General features: G+C 40.6%; 1 protein-coding gene across 2 annotated transcripts in view; it reads left to right on the top strand.

Annotated features, from left to right (window-relative positions):
- Nucleotides 1–18501: 18501 nt before the first annotated feature.
- MARCHF7 (membrane associated ring-CH-type finger 7) overlaps nucleotides 18502–20039 on the top strand; it is a 919282-nt gene continuing 917744 nt past the window's right edge. The window contains exon 1 of one of the 2 annotated variants that reach the window (XM_044074748.1): nucleotides 18502–18846. The gene's annotated coding sequence lies outside the window, so the exon portion shown is untranslated. The remainder of the gene's footprint in view (nucleotides 18847–20039) is intronic. The other variant, XM_044074747.1, reaches the window with a different exon arrangement.

The following is a 20039-nucleotide window of genomic DNA, read 5'->3' as shown; positions in this document are numbered from 1 at the left end:
GTATGAAAGGTTGGACACTAAGGAGGGAGAAAAGAACCTGTACTGATTGGCTAGACAGAGGGACCAAGCTAGTAAAGATGTGCAGCAGGTAAGGGTGATAAAGGATAATGAGGGAAATGTACTCACACATGAGGAGAGTGTGTTGAGCAGATGGAAAGAGTACTTTGAAGGGCTGATGAGTGAAGAGAATGAGAGGGAGAGAAGGTTGGATGATGTGCGGATAGCGAATCATGAAGTGCTGTGGATTAGCAAGGAGGAAGTAAGGATAGCTATGAAGAGATGAAATACCTGTGGAAGCATGGAGGTGTTTAGGTGAAATGGTAGTGGAGATTTTAACTAGATTATTTAATGAAATCTTGGAAAGTGAGAGGATGCCTGAGGAATGGAGAAAAAGTGTTTTGGTACAGATTTTTAAGAATAAGGGTGATATGTAGAGCTGTAGTAACTACAGAGGGATTAAACTGATCAGTCACAGCATGAAGTTATGGGAAAGAGTAGTGGAAGCTAGGTTAAGAAGGGAGGTGATGATTAGTGATCAGCAGTATGGTTACATGCCAGGAAAGAGCACTACAGATGTGATGTTTGCTCTGAGAGTGTTGACTGAGAAGAACAGAGAAGGTCAGAAGGATTTGGGTTGTGTCTTTGTGGACTTAGAGAAAGCATATGACAGGGTGCCTAGAGAAGAGTTGTGGTACTGTATGAGGAAGTCGGAACTGTCAGAGAAGTATGTAAGAGTGGTACAGGATATGTACAAGGGTAGTGCAACAGTGGTGAGGTCTGCGATGGGAGTGATGGATGCATTTAAGGTGGAGGTGGGATTACATCAAGGATCAGCTCTGAGCCCTTTCTTATTTGCAATGGTGATGGACAGGTTGACAGATGAGATCAGACAGGAGTCCCCGTGGACTATGATGTTTGCAGATGACATTGTGATCTGTAGTGAGAGTAGGGAACAGGTGGAGGAGACCCTGGAGAGGTGGAGATATGATCTAGAGAGAAGAGGAATGAAGGTCAGCAGGACTAAGACAGAATATATGTGTGTGAATGAGAGGGAGGATAGAGGAATGGTGAGGATGCAGGGAGTAGAGGTGGCGATGGTGGATGAGTTTAAATACTTGGGATCAACAGTTCGGAGTAATGGTGAGTGTAGAAGAAAGGTAAAGAAGAGAGTACAGGCAGGATGGAGGGGGTGGAGAAGAGTGTCAGGAGTGATTTGTGATAGAGTACCAGTAAGAGTGAAAGGGAAGGTCTACAAGAGGGTAGTGAGACCAGCTATGTTATATGGGTTGGAGACAGTGGCACTGACAAAAAGGCAGGAGTCAGAGCTGGATGTGGCAGAGTTAAAGATGTTAAGATTTGCACTGGGTGTGATGAGGGTGGACAGGATTAGGAATAAGTATATTAGAGGGTCAGCCCAGGTTGGAAGGTTTGGAAACAAAGCCAGAGAGGCAAGATTACGTCGGTTTGGACATGTGCTGAGGAGGGATGCAGAGTATATTGAGAAAAAGATGCTAAGGATGAAGCTGCCAGGTAACAGGAAAAGAGGAAGGCCTAAGTTAAGGTTTATAGATGGGGTGAGAGAGGACATGTAGGTGTTTGGTGTGACAGAGCAAGATGCAGAGGACAGGAAGAAATGGAAACAGATGATTCACTGCGGTGACCCCTAACGGGAGCAGCTGAAAGAAGAAGAAGAAGAAGTATTATACACAGGTCAGGCATATTTTTATCATTCAGAAAAGTTGTTAATAGCAATTACTAAAAAGCTAAAGTATTTTATCTGGGAGGGAAAGATGGCAAGAGTCAAGTGGGATAAGCTGATTCTCCCAATATAACAAGGTGGACTGGGAGTATCAGATATGAAGGGGAATTTCAGAGATACACAGTCAAGGTTCCTATACATAGCACCAGCAGAAACCTATAATTCAAAGTGGAAAGGGGTGATGATGAAACAGGGGGGCAGCTGAAGAAATAAGGAGAGACTGGGATTGTGGATGCAGATCTTTAAGGAGAATAACAATAATCATACAGAATATTATATTCCCAGAGTAGCAGAAAGTATTCTAAGAACTAAGCCCACACGCTAATAAAGAAAGGAGATTCTGACGATAGGGATGACTGCAATTAGGGATACAGACAATAGGCAAGGGGGGCTGGAATTTATTGGAGAAAACTGGCAAAGGAACCAAAGTATTGGGAACAAATAACTAGAGAGGGAAAGGTAATAGAATGGGAAGATGCCAAGAAATTATTTGGACTGCAGGTTAGAGATTGCTTTCCCTATCAAGGATTGACATCAGAGTACAGGCAAAGAGGAAGAAATGGGGCGGGGGTCCTAAATGAAAGACAGCACTAGTACAGTCTGTAGCAGAATCTAGAACAGAAGCTGCTTTTAAAAAGGAATAATTAGTAGAGCATATAAAACATTGCCTGATAACTATGAGAACCAATCAGAGGAGGTTAGAAAGGATTGGAGGACAGATTGGATAAGCAATTCAAAAAGAAACACTGGGGCATATATGTAAGTCTCGCAAATATACAATAAAATCTAGAAGATTTATGATTTTTGGTTGGAAATGTTTACATTGATATTTTTATACCCCAAGTAAACTCCAGACTTTTTTTCCTCAGGTGGACAGTAAATGTTGGGGGTGTGATGGGGAACAAAGAGGTAACTGGGAGCATATTTTCTGGCAGTGTAATGAGTTGGCAGACTTTAAAGATTCCCTGCAGACTCCTCTGTCAGGGATACTTGATGAGCAAATTGGTGTAACTAAGAAAATGATTTTTCTGACGTATGATGCAGAATCGGAATTGCCTAGACATAGTAAGGCCTTGCTAAGTCTAATTATGGTGGCTGCCAAAAAAGCAGTTACTAGAAAATGGAAATCAAAGTCTAAACAAAGGGGACTAGAAGTAGTGACTATAGTAACACAGATAAAACAACTAGACTTGGGATCTTTAAAAAGGGTAGGAACAAATTACATAGGAAAAAATGGGAATTATTAGAACAATGCAAACGGGGGGAATGAATTTAAAAGAATGCAGGACTTGGGTGAGTTATGTAATGTTTGACTGACAATGATTGGGTAAATTATAAGACGTATAATGTTTGTTACTAGGATTATGTCAATATAGTTTGTTCATAGGTTCATAGGTTGGTACTAGGCTATCGGTCCTAGGGCCTATGCAAGCCTAGCCATAACAATTCCCTGGATATGTAGTTGAGATTATGTCATTATGGTTTGTTTTCATTTATATAAATGTATGATTGTCTGTGTCATAAGTGATAATTTAATAAAGATCTTTCTTGTTTAAAAAAAATAAATAAATAAAATGGGGCTTTTAGAAAGACACAAATGAATACTTCAGCCATTCAGGGCACTTTTGGAGAACATGACTGAATGTTAAGGAACGGGAAAAAGGAGGTCCTCAATTAAACGGATGGGATGCAGATAAGCAAAAGGAGCCAGCCAGACAGCTGAGAAACATTTTTGTGCCCTGGAGAAAATGTAATAAATGAATTGGAAAGTAGGTCTCTCTTAACCTAATGGTGCTTGTTTGAAAGCTTAGATTTAATATTCATTGTGGCCGCGTTCAGGAGGATTTTTGGTATATAAGAGTGTAACAGGAATTCAGGCATAACCCATTGTCTTATGGTACCCTCAAAGTTAGCTGCAGAGGAATGTTCTCTGGCAATTCATTGTAAATTTGATAAACATCACAGATAAAGATGCATAGTTAATGCAAACCAGAAGGAGGACTCTTGTTAGAAGATAGTAAGATTTAAAGGTGGCTGGTTGTTACTTACTTCTCATCTCTACTTTTGGTGTAAGAGCACTGAGACCTTAATTAAAAAGGTGAAACAATGTAAAATTCATACTTCAGATGGTCCAGCATCAAGAACAAAGGATGCCATTTGAGAGTACTGAAGAAAGAAAAAACTTCCTAACAAGATCTTTTGAGCAGTAATTGCCAGTGGAGAAAATAAGCAAAGAGCATGGAGATGAAATAGGGGGAGGGGGCTGCAAGGTTAGTAAGCTGTCCCTAAAAAGAAACAAGCAGAAGAAGAAGAAGAGGTTTACCCTCTCAACCCACCCTAAACCATCTCAGAGGAAGAAAAAGAAAACCCCATGTCCTGACTGTGGGAGTAATTAACCAGATAAAGTCCATTGAGACAATATTTATTACATTTTCCACTGAAACTTGGCAGCAAAATACAGACTGTTGTATCTGTGAAAAGAAAAATGAAGATGAAGGTGATTTATTGAGGGATAACACCCAGGCATATGACAAAATCCCTAGAAAGCTGATTTGGACGGTAATGCGGTGGTTCAAAATCCCAGAAACATTGGTAGCATAAGTGCAAGCAATGTACAAAGACCCAATGACTAAAGAATGAACAGTGTTTGCTCACATAAAGGGTTCCCAGTGGGAGTGGATGTGCACCAGGGTTCATCTCTGAGCCCACTGCAGTTTATACCAGTGATGGACTACATTAACAAACAGGTAGGAGGGGACAGAGCAACAAAGCTGCTGTAAGCAGACAATGCGGCACTACAGGCAGATTCAGAGCAAGAACTTCAGCAAAGTATAGGGGAATGGAATGCAAAACTGAAGACGCCTGGGACGAAACTAAGTACAGATAAGACAGTGGTAACGGTAGCAAATTGAGGAAATCAGAAGAAGCTGAGAATTGAGATAAAAGGGAAGATAGTATAACAGATTAACAGCTTCAAGTATCTGTGAGGGGAGGTTGAGGAGAAAAAAACTGAATGAGGAGGTCAAAGCTAGAATCAAAGGGACTAAAGCCAACTGAAACAGAGCACAGTGTCAGTTGTAGTGTATGACAGAAGAATGCCAAAGAAGTTGAAAAGTAAGGTGTACAAAACACTGTTGTGACCAGTACTACTGTATGATATAAAAATTCGGGCAGTAAAGGCAGAGCAGTTGAAGAAGCTTGAAGTGATGGAGATAAAGTGCCTGAGATGGGTGGTGGGATGCACACTGTGGGACAGATGAAGAAATAAGGACATAAGAACAGAAGGTAAAGTAGCTCCAATTGCAGAAAAGATAAAAGAGAACAGATTACTGTGGTTCAGGCACATGCGCAGAAAAGCAGAAGACAATCTGGTGAAGAAGATTTGGGACAGACAGGAGGAAGGCAAGAGAAAAAGAGGATGTCCACAGCAAAGAGGTGGATGGATTGTATGAGAGAAGACACTGTCAGGCATGAGTGTTGATGAATGTAAGAGAATGGCATTAAATAGAGAGAGATGGTGACAGTTCACATGACACCTTGAACCCCATGTAGAAAATGAGAAAAGAGGGATGATGATGATGATACTACAAGCTGTAAAAATGGTTTTAGTCCCTTTAATTTTATACACAAGTCAGTCATATTTTATCAACAAGAGGAAAAGTTGTGGTTAGTAATTAATAAAGTGTTGAAGTATTTAGTCTGGAGGGGAATAGGGGAAGAGACAAGTGGAATAAGTTGATCCTTTCAATAGAACAAGATGGTTTAAGATTACCTAATTAGAAAGGATATTTTAGGGCTACACAGTTAAGCCTCTTAAACATAATGCAAGCAGAAAGCTACAATTCAAAGTGGAAACAGATGATGAAGAAGGAGGGTATTTAAGAAATAAGGATTCATATCCTTAAGGAGAATAACAGCAATTATACAGAGCATCATATTCATAAAATATCAGAAAGTATTCTAAGAACTAAGCCAACACGGGAATGGAGAATTGAGATTTTGCTAATAGGGTCCATTGCAATTAAAGGTTTCAGAGAATAGGCAAGAGGGACTGGAATTTACTGGAGACAACTGGCAAAGGAACCAAAGTATTGGAAACAAACAGAGAAGAAAAGGTAAAAGGCTGGGGAGAGGCCAAGAAGACATTTGGATTGCAGGCTAGCAATTGCGTCCCTATCAGGGATTGATACTAGAGTATAGACAAAGAGAATGGGATGGGGAATCCCAAGTGAAAGACCTGCTCTGGTAGAGTTTTTAGTCGAGTCTAGAACAGAGGCTGCTATTAAAAAAGGGATAATTACTACAGCATATAAAATATTGCAGAATAACTATAGGAATGAATCAGAGGAAGTTACAAGAGACTGGGAGGAAAGATTGGATAAGCAATTCACAAAGAAACAATTGGGAATATATGTATGGTTGCCAAATATGCAACAAAGTCTAGAAGATTTAGGATATTTGCTTGGAAGTGTTTGCATAAGTATTTTTATACCCCAAGCAAACTCCTAAAAATTTTCCTCGGGTAAATGGCAAATGTTGCAGGTGTAATGGGGAAGAAAGATTATGACTTCTCATTGCAACCTATTTGAAAATATTTGAAGATGTGGAATGTCACTTGGTTTACCTGTTTACACAAGAACATATAATTTAATGTTCTTTATACTTATCTGTTTAATTTTGTGATTACCTAGCAATTGTTTAAACTTATCTTATATTATCTAACTTAGTCTAAGCTACTATGTTACTTGTTGTACTGTGTATACTACTAAACTACAATATTTTATATGTTGTACTACGTATACTACTAGAAGTCTAAACCTCAAAATGCACTTACTCGAGGCACTCATTAAAATGGAGAACATCGACATCTGTGCAGTGACAGAGGCCTGGTTCAAAGCTCCAGAGAGCACCCCTGCATTACCAGGCTATAATTCATACCACACCTTTCGGCCACCTAACCCGGAACGAAGCACTAAAGTTAGAGGCGTGTCCAAATTCATTAAGGATATCCACACCTTCAGGCTAGTTGCACAGCGTAATGCATCCGAGATTATCCAAGTGCAACTAACTCTGGGCAAAACCGCAATCCAAATTGTAGCTTGTTACAGACTCCCCACCATGCCCCAGGATTCCCACTCCTCATTTCTTGATACACTGGAAAGTATTAGGGCACAACCCAACACCCTAATAATGGGCAATTTCAACTACCCCACCATTAACTGGGAAAACTACTCATGTACCAATTCTTTTGCTCAACATTTTCTGGAATTCATAAATTCCAACGCCTTGGATCAACTTATTCACACCCCCACCAGGGGCAGTAATAAACTAGAATTGGTCATTACCAACATGGGCAACCAGTGTTCCACACCAGAGGTCAATTCCTCATTGGTCAGATCCGACCACAAGCTAATCACCCTAGACATCCACATCCTGCCCCCACCCCCAGTTAGGGAAACCACCGTAAAAAATTTCTCCAAAGCCAACTTCACACTTCTTAAAACAGAAGTGGCAAACTTCATGACACCCATTTAGACGGACAGTAGAGGTATGACTGCTGAATCCTACACAAATGCACTTTATAAGCACTTACACGAGTGCATGGATCATGCTATCCCTAATAGAACCAAGATGCTATCCTCCAAAAAAAAGGAAGCCAATCTGGTGGTCCTCTGCCATAAACAAACTCTACAATAGAAGAAAGAAACTGTTGCAAAAAAGAGTGAAATCCCATGACTGGAGGAACTCCCTTGTCAACCTCAGTAAGAAGCTTAGATCCCTCATAAAATCCTCCAAAGCTAGTTATGAAAACAAAATTGTCACTGACTCTAAAGACAACCACAAAGCATTATATAGCTATGTCAAGAATCTCAATGGCAAAACTCAGAACTGCTCTGAGTTACAGCACAATGGCACTAAATATACAGAACCAACTGATATTGCCAACATCCTGGCAGATAGGTTCAGTGCTAACTTTACCCCCCCTTACCCCCTAGAGGACCCATCTCTATACCGGAAGAATGCAAAGTTCCTGTAATCACAGCTGCACAGGTAAAAAAAACACACTCTCCAAAGCCAAGAACACATCATCCATGGGACCTGACAATATCCCAGGCTGCGTTCTACATGAACTACAGAATGAACTGGCACCCTACCTAAGTACCATGCTCAATCATAGCCTCACCTCAGGCTTTGTGCTCACTGAATGGCGCACCGCGACGGTTATCCCACTCCACAAAGGGGGAGCCATGACGGACCCCGGAAACTACCGCCCCATTAGCCTGACGAGCCTGGTCTGCAAGGCCATGGAATGTATCATCATGGAACTCATAAACAAAGACATTGGTAATCTCCAAACTCTAGATCCTACCCAGTTCGGATTTGTAAAAGGCAGATCATGTCTCCTAAACCTGATTGACTTCTTTGAAGCAGTCACCAAAGCCATAGATTAGAGTAAAGTGGTTCATGCAGCTTATCTAGATCTTGCCAAGGCTTTCGACACCATCCCCCACTCTGGAATTATAGATAAGCTCACTAAACTAGGTATAAATCCCTATGTCACAAGATGGGTTGCCAACTGGCTCACGGACAAAACCCACACTGTGAAAGTAGCGGACTCCAAATCCGACTTCAGACCAGTGACAAGTGGAGTACCACAGGGTTCAGTCCTGGGTCCTCTCCTGTTTGGTATCTACTTCTCTGAAGTACAGGCTAACACAGAAGGTCTTTGGCTAACAAAGTTTGCAGATGACTGCAAACTAGGAGCCATAATCGAAACTCCTAACGATGTGGACATACTTCAAAAGGGCCTCACTGAGACAGATACATGGTGTCAAAGCCATGGCCTGAAGCTCAATGCCAAAAAGTGTATTGTCATCCCCTTTGGTAAAAACTCTGTACCCATGAACTACCTCATAGCTGGTAATGCTGAAAATGTGATGAGACCTTGGGACACAGGTGGACAGTAGTCTCTCCTTTGATAATCACATTGCCACAGTGGTCAGGAAATCCTTCTACGTGGCTCACCTCATCACAAACTAGGAGCCATAATTGAAACTCCTAACGATCTGGACATACTACAAAAGGGCCTCACTGAGACAGATACCTGGTGTCAAAGCCATGGCCTGAATCTCAATTCCAAAAAGTGTATTGTCATCCCCTTTGGTAAAAACTCTGTACCCATGAACTACCACATAGCTGGTAGTCTACTTAATGCTGAAAATGTGATGAGACCTTGGGACACAGGTGGACAGTAGTCTCTCCTTTGATAATCACATTGCCACAGTGGTCAGGAAATCCTTCTACATGGCTCACCTCATCACAAAAGGTTTCTCATCCAGAAAAAAAGAGGTCATTGTTCCCCTCTACTCATCACTCATTAGACCCATTATAGAGTACAATGCCCCTTTTGGTGTATGTACCTCACAAGACATCTACAACAACTGGAAAGGCCACAGAAATACCTCACAAAGAGGATTACTGGCCTCAAATAGATGCCCTACGCAGACCGTCTCAAAAAACTCCAGCTTTACTTCATCGCATATCGCCTACTCAGAGGCGATCTCTGCCTAACATAGAAAGCTATGTCAAACCCAGAGCTGTTGGACATGCTCCACTTAAAGAAATCCCAATCCCTCTGAGCTACACGCTCTAGGGACCCAAACCTTATCACCACAATAAACAGAACATGCTGGAGGGATAGATTCCTGTCCCAGAGACTTCCCATACTCTGGAACAGACTACCTATCTATGTCAAACAGAGCTCCTCATTAGCACTCTTCAAGAAAAATCTTGATGACTGGATGGGAAATAGGAAATTCACCCCAGGGATCACTTCTGCGGATCTGCTCGACAGGGGCACAGGAAAATAATTTTCTTGGGTGGCGAAAGCCAGGGTAAATTTTTGGCTAGGCTTATATAGGCCCTAGGGCCAATAGCCTAGTACCTACCTATGAACCTATGAACTAGTTATTTCTGTATGTTCAATGTGGAAATTTCCATCCGGGCCTCCGCTGAAAAAAGGACATGTGTCCAGTCAGACTTTCTCGGTAAACAAATGTTAAATAAAATAAAATAAATAAAAAATAGGAACATATGTTTTGGGAGTGTGATGATTTGGAGGACTTTAAAAATTCTCTACAAAGTACTCTGTCAAAAATACTGGGCAAGTAAATGGATGTAACTAAGGAAATTATTTTTTGAGCTAGGATGCAGGATCTGAATTGCTTAGACATATTAAGGCCTTGTTAAGTTTAATTCTGATGACTTCCAAATAAGCAATTATTAGAAAATGGAAATCAAAGTCTAAACCAACGGTATATGAAGCAGAAAATGCTGTAACAGAGGTAAAAGAACTGGAAGTGGGATGTTTGGAAAAAGGTAGGAGTGAATTACACTGAAAAAAATGGAAAATGTGGGAACAATACATGCAGAAAAAAATGTTTTGGAGGAGAAATGGTTTAAGGGGAGGCAGGAATTGACAAATCTGTGTAATGTTGGATTGTTTATATTGTACAAAAGAATATATATAATGAATGTTTGCAACTATGACCAAGTAAATATTGTTTGTTTTCTTTTATATAAATGTAAGTTTGCCTATGTCACAAGTGATAATTCAATAAAGGTGATATAAACAGTTTGGCTCTTGTAGATTTTATTAAGCTATTGAGTTACTTATTTATTTTAGTGATAATGTCTCTATCATTCTGGGAATTACTCTTCTTACTTTTGTTCAAAATTATTTTCCTTTTATTATAAAGTTTGTTGATATTATGGGTTTGTTTCTGGGGTGTGCAATGCACTTCTTCCTATTGGGGTAAAGCTGCATCTGTGCAGCTGTTTACATCCAGGTATAGTGTGGTGATGTACATTTCTGTGCATTCAAAAGAGTTAACTGGGTTTGGTGGGAATTTGTAGCTTGTCAATGCATCACTTGGGAGTAGTTAGTTTGTCTTAAACAAATTTCTAAAGGTACCTTGGGTGGAAGGGATCTCTGGGTTTCATTTTTTTTAGAAGGAGAATGCTTTATGGTCAGATCTAACAAGTGATGAAGATACGCAAGGTATGGTGGAAGATGCTGTCATATTAGTAAGGACAAGATCCAATGTGTTATTTCCCCTTAGTGGATAATCTGGCTAATTGTTCCATGGCATTTATACTGACAAAGTCTAGGAATCTATGTGCTTATGCACTAGAGGCAGTGTAGGTTTCTTGATCTATACTTGGATAGTTTAGATCACCTAGGAAAATGGTATTGGGTTTAATACTGAGTGATTCTAGTTCCTGTAGATAGGCATTCTGACTTTTTTGTGTCATACAGGGAGATCTATAGCTAGATAATAGATGTTATGAGACCTTTCTGATTGTTGTTTGGACATGAAGAAGCTCTAGTGTAGCATGCTGCTATATCAGCTTTTGTGAGTCTCTTCTGGATGTAGATTGAGACGCGTTTTGCCCCTACTGCACAGTAGCTGGTCTAAATGTGTGGGAGGTGTTATAGCCCTGCACAGCTGGAGTACTCTCCTCTATTTTAAACCATGTCTCAGTCACTACATGCTCATGAATGTCTTCCAGGGTAAGAAGAGCTTGTAGGGAGTGGAGGTTCTTATTTAGGCTCCTAGCATTGATCTGTAACACCTTCATATTTTCCTTTGTTTGTTTTTTTATGTTGGTAAGTTTATCAGGTCGGGATTGCCTAAAAAGGCACTATGGGGGTGGACAATGTCTTCGCCAATAATTGAAACATTAAAGGAGACAGATACAGGCCATTCCTGATGAAGCAGCATGGCTGGTTGATCATATCTTCCCAGGCTGACAAATACTGGATCCACTTTGAATGACCCCAAAACTAAGTCAGTTATTGAAATCAATTATTTTTGCTCATATTGCAGGTTCATCCTTGGAGAAGGTAGAATGCTGCTCAATGCTAAGATAATATCTGCCTTGGACACACAGTCTGAGAGCTCCATCATGTCTATCTTCATACAGTCCAGAGAGGTATATCTCAAGGGAGGATGGCCTAATGGTTAAGGTGTTTGCCTTACAAACACAAGGTGCAGGGTTTAAGTCTCACAAGGGATAATTGGCTAGGCTTAAAATGGCTCACAAGGGCAGTTTGCTTAGTAGTAATCTATGAACCTATGAATCAAGGCATTTACACCGGCGTGAACTACATAGTTGTTGTTTAAGGACTTGAGTGCATGAGTGATCTGACTGATCCTGGCACCAGACAAGCAACTAACCACTACCCTTTTCTTGCTCAGCTTGGTAAGAGGCATATCTGTATGCCTTACATTGGAGTCACCTATAACAAGAATGTTTGGTTGGGTCGATGCTTGTCTTACAGGCTCAGCATCTGTGACTTTGGGATTCCTTGTGCTATGTGAGGAAGTAGGCTTAACTTTCTGTGTGCTTTGTACCTGTGTTGTGTTTTGGAAGTCTTTAAGGTTTAGGCAAGTTAATCTTTAGTATCTCAGCATATGATGGATTATGTGTAATGTAATTGCCTTGGAGAGGTGTGATGTGTGGTGTACTGCTGAAGATTTTAGTACCTGAATTTGCTGTGTGTAAGACTTTTCCTCCAATGATATTATATATGTACATTTCTCACACAAAATGTCATGCTGTTTGAATAATAGATGATCATCAGACAGCATGAGACAATTCTTACAGTGTCTCAAGATACCCATCTTAGTCCAGCTGGCTAGAGAAGTTTTGGGGAAGTGCTGGTTCATGATACTGACAGGAATGACTCTTGGGGCAGGGGTAACTACAACTGCTTGGAGTTTGGTTTTCGAATAATGTTTGGGTGGACTTGCTACTGAGTATTTAAAGTTCAGTACAAAAACAACTAGCTGGGAAACCTTCTTCTGCCACCAGCAATAACCAGTAAACTATGTATACTAAAAAAGTCACTAATTTGATACTAAAATCAGTGCATATGGCATTTGTACACTCAATATTAAGCAATTTTATCAAAGGTCTTTTAGCCTGGTGAGTAGTTTAAGGGGACAGATTTTGCATAATAATATTTAAATGCTTATTGTTAACAGCCAATAAACAGAGAGCGAGAGGGAATTTTCTTGTCAAATTATCATATAGGGTAGGCAACAACAGATACACTGGGTTTAAGACCACAACTACGTAGGAGGAAAACAATTAGACCCTTGGCTCTGAGCTGGCTGACCTGGAAATATCTTAATGCAAAGACAAGTTCTGAAGTAGCCTGACATACACTCAGTACATAAGAATGAAACTACAGTTTATTATCAACAGTTAGACCACTTAAACAGCAAAATGCAGTGCAGCTATGTACTTAAACTATTAATATTGGTTTAAAGACCTTAGCTAAAGAAGATCATCACCATCAACCCCACCCCTTTTCCCATTTTCTGCATGGGGTCAGGGTGTCATGTCAGCTGATGCCCTCTCTCTCTCTATTCAGTGCCACTTTCCTATCTTCTTTGACACTCAAGCCTGACTGTCGCAGGTCTTCTCTCACACACCACTCTATCCATCTCTTTGCTGGATGTCCTTGTTTCCTCTTGCCTTCTTTCTGTCTGTCCGAAATCTTCTTCACCAGATTGTCTTCTGCTTTTCTGCACATGTGTTTGAACCACTGTAATCTGTTCTCTTTGACCTTCTTTGCAATTGAAGCTACTTTGACTTCTGCTCTGATGTCCTCATTTCTTTGTCAGTCCCACAGTGTGCATCCTACCACCTGTCTCAGGCACTTCATCTCCATCACCTCTAGCTTCCTGAAGTGCTCTGCCTTTACTGCCCAGGTTTCTGTACCATACAGAAGTACTAGTTAAACCACTGTTTTATACACCCTGCTTTTCAGCTTCTTAGACATTCTTGTCTCACATACTACACTTGACACTCTGTGCCATTTGGTTGCAGTCCCTCTGATTCTAGCTTTGAACTCCTCATTCAAGCTTCCCTTCTCCTCAATCACCCCTCCCAGATACTTGAAGCTGTTAACCTGTTCCACTATTTTCCCTTCTGTCTCAATTCTCACCTTCTTCTGAATGCCACCATTTCCTACCATTACAACTGTTTTGTCTGTACTCAATTTCAGTCCATGTGCCTTCAGTTTTGCAGTCCATTACCCATCCTTTGCTGAAGTTCTTGCTCATAGTCTGCCTGCAATACCACATCATTTGCATACAGCAACTTTGTTGACCAGTCTCTTCTGACCTGTTTGCTAATGTAGTCCATTACCAATATGAATAGCAGTGGGCTCAGAGCTGAACCCTGGTGCACACCCACTCTCATTGGGAACCCCTGTGTGAGAGCCAACACTGTTCATACTTGAGTCATTGGGTCCTTGTTCATAGCCTGCACTAATTATACCGATATTTCTGCAACTTCAAACCACAGGAGGACTGCCCAAATCAGCTTTCTTGGAACCTTGTCATATGCTTTCTCCAAGTTCTAGGAATGCCTAGTTAGACACTTTCCACGTATCTAGCTCCTTCTCACCTATCACTGCAAACATTGGATCAAAAGTGCTGCATCCTGTTCTAAATCTGAAAAGCTCATCTCCCATCTTACTTTCTACTACTATGCATATTCATTTATCAAGCAATCTCTCTAGAACTTTCAAGCAATGTGACAGGAGTTTGATACCTCTGTACTGCCTACGGTTGTGAATGTCCCCTTTGTTCCTGAACACTGGCACTAGTATGCTTATTTTCCAGTCATCTCAGATACATCTTTCTCTCCACACTACTATGAGTACCCAAAGGAGCCATTTCTCTCCTATTTGATCCACCATCTTTATCATATCTGTTGTGACCTCATCTGAGCCTACTGCTTTCCATGACTTCATTTTCCTTCGTGCTGTTTTTACTTGTTCTATAGTGGGCTCCTCCTCTTCTCTCATTGTAGGCTGCATCAGGGGCAGTACAGTGTCTGTGGAGTTTTCTTCATTCTGAAGTTGCTGGCTTCCTTTGATGTCCTGTGGACAAGTGAGCAGGTTCTTGCTTGCATCTCTTACAAAGGGTGTTTAACTATTGTGTTTATCTTTATGTCTTTGCCTTGCAACCTGATTTAGTTTCTTTGTGCCATCTACTGTCTTACTTTCTAGGAGATGGTGGAGGCCTCTGATAACTTGTTCTTTGCTGTTGCAAATGCTCCCTTAGCCTGTTTGCTAGCTAACCAGCATTCCTTCCTAGCCTGGTCTGGCGTTTCTATCTCCCACCTTTTTCTGCACTCCTTATTTCTTTTGATGACTTCCTGAACTTCAGTATTCCAGCACCATCTTTCCTTATGTATCTTATTTTCATACCTGCCTCAGCCGCATATCTGTTCTGTAGTTCTCACACAAGTTGTTTTAAGGTGCTTCTTCATCTCCAACTATTTCCTCTTCTTCTTGAGGTGTTAGAGCCTTGAGTAATTCCTTGAACTGTTGTACTTTCTCTCCATTCAACTTCCTGGTCTTCAGCCTGGTCTCTGTTGACCTTACAGCCTTCTCTGACCACTGTTTTCAGCTGACAGTTGTTTATGCTGGGGCTGACTGTTTCACTGGGGATGACTTTGCAGTCACTGTTTCTATCCCAGTGCCCTTTCTTTACTACGAGGAAGTCCACCTGAGTTGCATGTTGGCCACTCTTGTATGTCATCTTGTAACCGTCTCCCTTTCTGAACCATGTGCTGACTACTATCAAGCCATTTGCCAGACAGAAGTCTAGAAAGGCCTCTCCTTCTTTATTCTTGTTGCCTCACCCATGTGGACCCAGACAGTCCTCATCCTGTTCTGTCTGCTCCAATATGTGCATTCAAGTCACCCATTATTAACACTAATTTGTCCTGCTTTATCTAGTAGGTCCTGTGACTGCAGTCTGAATGCATTCTTTTCCTCACTGTCATAACCTTGCTGTGAGGCATAGGACTCAGTATGAATACTGACCTATCACTAGGAGTCCGATTGCTAGGAGTCTGTCACTAATTCCGATGATATCGCTCTCTATCTTCTGAAGCTTCTCCCTAACCACAATTCCCACACCATTTCAAGCCTGTCCTCCTGCTCCTGAGTAGTTACACTTTGAATCCTAAGCCAAGTGGCTTTGCTGTACAGCCCTTCCATCTTGTCTCCTAGATACATAGGATTCCAGCCTCCTCCTAACCATCATTTCATCCACTTCCAAGCTGCATCCTGTCAGTGAACCTGCACTTAGTGTAACAATTCTTATGTTTAGCAGGTTGATTGGTTTTATGTCCAGCATTTGCTCAACAGAGCTATCACAGATAACCCAAGCTGGACAATTGAACACTGGCTGGCCAGTAGCTTATTGACCCAGTATTGCTGGCCTTTATGGTGGGCACACACTGGCCAATATGGGCACATACTCCCCTGCCACTGTTAACATGGGCCCCAGGCATAGATCACAACCTCAACCTACTTATCACCAGCATATACCCATGCCCATTTTGGTGACATTATTCAACATGATTAAATCACCTAGAGACATATTTTACCCCATCAAGTGGCAAGTCCTGCTATGGGATGCAGTCTGTTATCTGTGTTCTCCTATCATGAGGATACTGTGCACCACAGCAGATGCCCAAATTGGTTGGGTTATACAAGTCTTCCCCCTGCAGTGCCCCATATAGAGTCTATTTTACTGTCCAGATCTCCATTATTTCCATTTGTAAGACTTCATATAAGGCTATGCAATTTTGTCTGTGTTACTTGGTTGTTGAGTTTTTTAAAAAAAATGTGAAAACTAGGGCAATATATTGCTAGGTGGCTAGCCCTGCCAAGGTAATATAAATAAACAGTACATGAACAACAATTAGTATCTCTTTAACTGCGCTAAACGAGGTCAAATATTAGTGCAGTTGTATTGCTAATCTTGCACGGTCTAAAATGAAATCCTTCTAATAGCTTGTATGTAGTGTAGTTTTGGAATTATTAATGTGAGCATGAACAAGCTACACTAGAAGCCTCAAGGTGTCAGACAAATGTAACTTCAGAAACACATGGAGGTGCCACTAGGCTGTAATGAGTTAATGAGAAGTTGTGGTGGTGCAGTGGTAGCGTTGTTGCCTCACAGCAAGAGGTGCTCCCGTTCGATTCTTGGCTGGAGCACCTTCTGTGTGAAGTCTGCATGTCCTCCCCACGGTTGAGTGGCATTCGAAAGACATACGTGAATGGGTGTGCCTTCGTTGAAGGTTGGGCGCCGGGCTGGCACCTTGGCACCATAAAAAATACTGCCAATCATTAGCGGACCGGAGTTCCACTGTGGCGACCCCTAACTGGGAAAAGCCGAAAGAAGAAGAACAACTGTATCTGTAGGGGTAAGTGCTGTAGTAACTGTAGCAAGTGGTTTGCTACAGCTGTAGCATGGAACCATTTTTCTTTTCTTTCTTTTTTATTGTGCTCAGGTCTTTGGGAAGACATTTTTTCTGATCTTCATCTCTGGGGTTAAGGATGGTGCTAATCTAAGGAAAAACACTTGGCACAGTGGCACCAGACTTAGCCATGGTTCTTGCATTGCTCTCCTGTTGTTTGTACTTCTGGGCTTGAGAAGAGGCAGAAACCTAAACAAACTACCTGCCCTCAATATTAAATACATGTATTACATAAATCATAATTTTCCAAACTTGTGGTAGCTTTTTAAAACCAGTGCCTTGGTACATCATGCTGCATGAGAGGCTGATTATAACTGATACAGACTTGTTTTCCCTTGCATACATTTTCAGCCATTTGAACTCCCAGCTCGTTTTGTTGAATACATTTATCCAGTTTCTGGTGAATAAAATGACCATAACTGTCTTGACCTGCCAATACTGTAAGTCTTAAAGGCTTGTGTTTATTACAAGAGCCTTAACATGTTTTACTTACAAATTACATCTGTATGGTATTGGTAACTAGTGTGCATAATTGTAATAAAACATAAATCAAAACAGCATTCAAGAAAAAAACATAAAATGCATATTGTAGAAAACCGAAAGTGTTTGCATATTATTATAAATGCATATATTGTATATGGAAATATATTTGCTTGTTTGTTTCGTCATTTAGCAATATTGCTTGGTAAATAGAAACAGGAAATAAGAAATTATTACTGATAGCCCTTCTGAACACTGAACGGACGGAGCAGCCGAAAGAAGAACGGACACCGTTGTTGCATAACTTTCTTCTTACAGTGAAATGAGAAAAATGCTTGTATAATCACGTGATATGCACCTGTGGAACATTAATCTTAAACAGGTAGACTCAAAACAAGATTAATCATGGTAGCTGTGTCATCCTGGACTATTCATTTGGTTGACGTAATCTATTGTCTTGATTTAGTATCTGTTTCGGTTACGTAATGTTTTAATGTAAAATTCCCGTTTACTTCTAGCACTATGTTTATCATGCGTGTGTATACAAATACTAGGGAAATATATGCTACTTATTTCATTCTGAAGCTGCAGAGGATTACCCCTTGACTAACACTTCTTTTCTTCCGGGTTCAAGATATTATGAGCATATTTTCTAATTGTAATTGTAAAATAACCTGGCTAACATGTGCTTTTAAAGAAAGCTCACAGCCAACCATGCTTGTCCTGGACTCTAGAGCCAACCAAGTGTTCCGGCAAATGCAAATGTGAAATGTTTTGGTTTTCAACAGACTGTTTTCTACTACTTGTTAATGTTAACTGTTGGTTGTGTGTGCTTATTAAAATATTACGATGTTCGTTTTACATTATGTTCTTTTCTATTAAGACAGAAGTAAGTTCGACACATACTTTTTCAATAATGCAGGAATTACTATTATTTCGTGTTTTTTTTTATGCCATACACGGTTTCTTAAAAAAATCGGCACATTGACTTACTTATTTCACAAATATTCTGTGGATCAATAAATCGAAGTGGACAGTATCCGCTAAACTGTCTTTTTAATAAAGCAAAACTCAGTCACCTAAAGATTCAAGTAATACAGTGAATCCTCTACCGTAACTAGAGAATAGAGGAGCGCCGTGATAAGGGTTATGTGGATATAAAAGTCACGTGATGGAAAGTAGGCTGCGTCGCCATTTTCTGTAGTGGAGAGTGATTTGTGAGAAGCTGCTACTTCAAGTGGAAACAGACAGTGAGTGTTTCATTGCTGTGGGTTATTGCAGCATTTTATGCTTAATGTGTGTGTAGTGCAGAATGTATTTGTATTATTATCTTATGCTATTTTGTTTTGTTTAGGGATAAAGTCCAGTTAATGGAATGTTGTGTAGTATTCCACTTATTTCAAGTCTGGCCTTCTTTGGTTTGTGTTCAGCTTGGAACAACCACTGAGGGTGGTAACAGGAAGTCAGCTGTAGACGTTTTATATTTGTACAGGAGACTGTGTCATTTTATTACTGTAACGCCGTGTTGTGAAAGTTATTAAAACTTTAGTATCCCTGCTGGTCCTTTCCAAAAGTATATCGTTCCCTTTAATGTCCATTTCTGTTTATGTCAATTGTGAAAGGAGACCTCTAAAAAGAAAAAAAAATGTCGACGGTGACACTGTAATGTATTGGAAGTGTTCAAATAGTGTTTCAAGTAATGGTACTTGGTCTTATCGTTATTGTTTGTCTTTGTTAGGGAATTTTGGGTGGGTTTAACGAAAGGTGAATATGTAGTGTTTAAGTAAAGAATGCTTAATGATTATTTTGTTTTATCCCGTATTAAACAGTTACGTTGTCCTTTTAGTCCACTGCCTTTTTTCTTTGTACTTATTGTGACATATAGGAGTTAATAAACAATGTAGTTGGCTGTCTGGTCTGATGGCATATTTCGCAGTACGTTGGTGCCGTGTCCCATCACATGTCTGTGATGTTTATATCCAGCTGAGTTGTCTAGAACTTGATAGCGTTCCCTGACCTCTCGCCTGCTGGAAGTAGTTTGAACTTTTCGTCGGGGGTAAGTGTTGCCACGCCCACCAATTTTGAGTAGTTCTTTTTATAAGATAAGACTGTTATGCCTTACAGGAGTGCTCGTGTTGTGTGGCTGTTGCCTGGTGTTTTGTTGTACTTATCTTTCTGTAGTACTCCGGTGATTAGTTTTTCTGTGCTTGATCTGTCTCCGTTTTCTAATGGGTGTCGGGATTATTGTGTCTGGTGTGGTATAACCTGTCACATCCTGTTGTCATTGAGAAAGAACACTTACAACATTGCGCATGCTTTTAGCTGTGCTGTCCATACAGTTTACATCGGCTACGACAGTGTCTTCAATTTTTTTTCCTCCTTCGGGACATCTTCAGTGCCTATCTACTGTGGTGGTGTGCTTTTTATTTACAGTGGCTGCCCT

Source organism: Protopterus annectens, chromosome 6.part0, assembly GCF_019279795.1.
Source record: "Protopterus annectens isolate FY-2018-M chromosome 6.part0, PAN1.0, whole genome shotgun sequence".
In the NCBI taxonomy this organism is placed as follows: domain Eukaryota; kingdom Metazoa; phylum Chordata; order Ceratodontiformes; family Protopteridae; genus Protopterus; species Protopterus annectens.
The sequence above is the reverse complement of the archived record's forward strand: the minus strand, read 5'-3'. Positions and strand labels throughout refer to the sequence as shown.